The sequence below is a fragment of the Vulpes lagopus genome, chromosome 2 (genome assembly GCF_018345385.1).
Source record: "Vulpes lagopus strain Blue_001 chromosome 2, ASM1834538v1, whole genome shotgun sequence".
Taxonomy (NCBI): domain Eukaryota; kingdom Metazoa; phylum Chordata; class Mammalia; order Carnivora; family Canidae; genus Vulpes; species Vulpes lagopus.
Window position 1 is genome coordinate 62,333,606 of NC_054825.1, and position 4,591 is coordinate 62,338,196.

Sequence of the window (4,591 nt, forward strand, 5' to 3'; positions counted from 1 at the left end):
TGTGATCTACAAAAAATTGAGATGGGCTCAGAATGTAATCAACTCACACTCAAACACACAAATACACTGTAAAATAAAATTTAAAATATCAAATCACACACTTGAATTAAATCATATATTTATAATAAAATGATGAATATATCAAAATATTTGCTTAAATACCATAAGCATTTTTAAAGAGCAACATCTAAAAAAAGGATTAGCAAATTAGTAACTTTCAATCTGAGCTTCCTGTTTCATTTCTCATATAATGAATGGTCCATACATTTGTCTGATCTCTTCATTAAAGTTGTTACTATAGAAAATATTTCTTAGTCCAGCAAAATGCTTAGCGTTGCAAGATATTAGATAGATACCAGAATTTAGACAAAATGCAAGCAGGAATCAAAGATTACCCCTCAAGGGTGATAATAAAAACAAAAGTGAAGAAATAAGTAAAGGCATTGAAAATAAGAAAGAGGAATAAATGAAGAGTAAGAGATGAGTTTATAATTTTTGTGCCTTCTTACCCCAAATTCTTGACACTTTGAGATTAATCTGTAGACTCCTCTTGATGATACATCATTGGAAATACAGTGTATTCTGCTACAGTGCATATTTGTATAAGGAACATTATCTCATATGTTTGCAGTGAATAGGCTAGTGATAAGATTTTCAGAAACACTGGTTTTGTTATAACAGGTGCTATAATATTTTGTTATAACATTACCCAATTATAAAAATGGTTTCTTATGTTAGGCACTTGCATACATTAACCAATTTAATACTTCCAATAACCTCATTTTTTTCTCTGTTTTACTATTAGGGAAATGAAGGCTTAGGGAGATCACACAGTATCAAAATCAGGATTCAAATGCAGTTTCTAAACGTGTTCTTAACAACTGTGTGCTATTTCCCAGAGGCCCTAGTGATAAAAGCATCCCCATGTTCATTTATGTATTCATCCTTCATTATGAAGAAGTGAGGACAGTGTTTCTCAGACAAAAGAGCTAGAACTATAGCAACTCTTAGCAAACAGGTCAATGTACTGAGGGCAAATGATTCAGAGGCGATACCTGCTGGAGCAGACTCCTCTGGGGCACAAAGAATAGCACCAAAGCCTCAGAGGATTCATGGCCAGATGTTGGGTGAGTGGGCAGGACTTGGCAGGGACCTGCATCCCTTTGCTGAGCCATGCTCCTTTGTCTGGAGCACCCCAGAGAGCTCCAGGGAATTGTTTAGTGACTGCTGGCTGTAACAAAGCCTCAAGGATAAGGAAAAGGGAGAAGATCTGTACAATTAGATAAAGGACACACACACACATACTTCTGAACTTTTTTCTGTAATTTTTAATGTACCCATCATTAAAGTTTTAATGATTTTAAATAATTGTGTTAAATGATTTTTTTAAGATTTTAAATGATTTTAAAACATCTGTATTGCTTTCTCTGCATGTTCTATACTCTATAAAACTAGAAAATATCACTTACATGTGGAAACTTAAAAAGCTGACCTTAGAAATAGAGAGAATGATGGTTGCTGGGGGCTAGGGGTGAGGAAAATGGGGAGGTATTGGTCAAAGGGTACAAACTTCCAACTATAAGATAACTAAGTTCTGGTGACTATAATTAATAGTGCTGTATTATATATTGAAAGTTGTTAAGAGAGTAGATCTTAAATGCTATCACCACATACACACACATGTACACTCAAATGGTAATTATATGAGAAGATGGAGGTGTTAACTAACCTATTGTGGTAATAAGGTTTACATTATCAGTGTGTATCAAATACTCATGTTGTATACCTTAAATTTACATGTGTTATGTGTAATATCTCAGTAAAGCTGGGAAGAATACACTGAAAACACTAACGAAAACTCAGATGTGTGGGGAAGAAAAATGGGATGTGCAAAGTTGGGAAGAGGGTGAGTAGTTGGCTGCACAAAGGGTGAGAGTACATATTACACAGAATTTGGACAGATGATTTGCCATTAGGATTAGCTAAAATACATATGAAAGGGTTGACTATTAAAATGATAAAACTGGACAAGTTATGTCCCATTACCTAAAAATAATCTACTTTGGGATCTGAATTGTTAAGTGGGTAATTACTATTGAGCTAGCAATCAGAGTCATTTCCAAACCACATTCTTTTTTTTTTTTTTACCATTTAACTTGTTTTAATGTTTCTTCACAAATGGTGAAAAATACTAAAGTACAGACAAGGAATAATCATAATGTTGTGGCCAACATTATAAATATGGAATTATAAATTTAAAACATTTTCTGGTTTAAAAAATAAATCTGGTAGTCAATGCAGCTCTGCGGGGTCTCTGCGTCTAGTAGGGCCGGTCTCTGCGCTCCTGACGGTGCTCGCCTTTATCCATTTTTCCAGGTCCTCCACGCCCGCCTCTTCTTCCTCCCATCTGTTCCATCAAAGGTCCAGGGGGCCCACCAGGACCGCCTCGTCTTCCTCCGCCAAAGCCACCTCGGTCCATGCCCCGGCCACCACGGAAGCCCCCTCTGTCTCCACCACGGCCACCTCTGAACATCCCACCGGGACCACCGCGGTCCATGAGGCCACCTCTTCCTCCCCGCATGCCACCAGGGCCACCTCTGCCACGGTCACCGCCCGGGGGCGGGAAGGGTGGTGGAAGGAAGCCTTCAGGCTTCGGGGCCTTACACTGGTTGCATTCTGTTCTCCAGGCGAAGTTCTGGTTTCCACACCCCGGATTGGGGCACTGCCAGTCCCCAGCTCGGTGCTGGACGTTTCCTCCTCCAGATGGGTTCCCTCGGGAACCCCGGGGTCCTCTTGGGGGAAAGCCACCTCTGTCTCCTCCACGGCCTCCCATGCGACCCATGGGGCCCCCAGGACCTCCTGGGCCCCCTGGACCTCCACGGAGTGGCGGTGGCATCCCTCTGCCCTCACGGGGAGGCATACCACCCCGCATGCTGTTCATTGGAGGTTTCTTCCGAGCAAGAGAAACCTTAAGTTTGCTTCCTTGAAAATCTTTCCCATCAAACCACTCCACAGCAGCCTTGGCAGTTGGTGGGTCTTCATAGGATACTGTAGCATCACCTTTGGGCTTTCCTGTTTCCTTGTCCAAGTAGATATGGATCATGGGTTGTCCGGTTCTCTTGTTCATCTTAACAACTCCACACTGCTTAAAGAAGTCAGCCAGATCATCTAGAGTCACATTGTCATTTAAGCCTTGCACATAAATTGCACTGTTGTCAGAGTCTTCATCTGGATCTACAGGTGGGCCTAGATCAAGATCTGGTCCTTCATCCATGGGTCCACCAGGCTTATTGAAGCCACCTCGCTCTCCAGCGCTGCCCATTCCACCGCGTCCTCCTCCCCGCCCACCTCTGCTCATGCCTCCACGATCAAATCCCCCTCTTCCCCTGCCCCGGTTATCAGGGCCACTCATGCTCCGGTTCTCTCCTGGTCCGGAAAATCCTCCAGACTCCTGCCCATAAACACCCATGCTACTGGGGTGGTCCTGTCGGAATGAACTCTGCTGCCCGTAGCTGCTGCTCTGTTGGCTATATTGACTTGGAGCCTGGCTGTAGGATCCAGTTTGGGGGGGATAACTAGTGGGCGGCTGCTGCCCATAGCTGCTTTGTTGACCATAGCTACTCTGCTGTCCATAGCTGCTCGGCTGCCCATAGGTGTTCTGCTGAGAGTAACTGCTCTGATCATAACTAGTCGGCTGTGTAGAGGAGTAGCTGGTAGGAGGATAAGATGGTGGTGCTGTGACTGGCTGCATGGGGTAGCTCCCAGGTACCTGGGGATAACTGTAGTTACTCTGTCCATATCCTAGGCTGGGCTGGTTGTAACCCCCTGTGCTAGATTGAGGTTGACTAGTCTCAGCGGGTTTGTTACCATCCTGTGGTCTTGCAGGTGCGGTGGCTGCTGGCTGCTGCCCATAGGCTGGGTAAGCAGGTTGAGTGCCATATGCAGATTGAGCTGCATAGGAGGCCTGGGTGGTAGTGACCGTAGCAGTGGTGGTATCATAAGCACCAGTGCCGTACCCCTGGACAGGCTGACTGTATGCCTGGGGGGCAGTTGGAGTAGTATAACCAGCGGGAGGCTGTCCATAAGAAGTTGCATAGGCGGTTTGCCCATAAGTCGCAGTGGTCTGAGCCTGGGTATAGCTGACATCAGTGGGCTGTCCATAGGTTCCATAACTCTGCTGCCCATATGCCTGCTGGGTGGTCTGTGCATATCCTTGAGTTGGTTGGGGGTGTATGCACTGTAGCTCTGCTGAGCTGCAGCTTGGCTATAGATATTGTAATCCGTGGATGCCATTTTCTCTTCTTCCCCAAACCACATTCTTATTTCACACTGAATGGATACATGTTCATGGTAATTTCAAGAGTTTCATTTTTGTCACAGTTTATTTTTACATCCAGTGTTTAGCTCTCGGGCCTCTTACGTACAAAAGCTTTTCTTAAATGGTACACTAGTGGACTAAGATAGTCAAACTTTGAACACAAAAGAATATGGACACTCTGGTACCATTCCTGTAACCCTGTAAAACCCAAGCTACCATTTAGAGGGAAGAGATATAATGTGGTAGGCTCCACACATGGTAGTATACCATAGA

The 4,591-nt window shown here is 44.0% G+C and overlaps 1 pseudogene; it reads right to left on the reverse strand.

Moving 5' to 3' along the window:
• Positions 1 to 2,146: 2,146 nt before the first annotated feature.
• On the reverse strand, positions 2,147 to 4,293 carry LOC121485428 (annotated as a pseudogene).
• Positions 4,294 to 4,591: the final 298 nt, after the last annotated feature.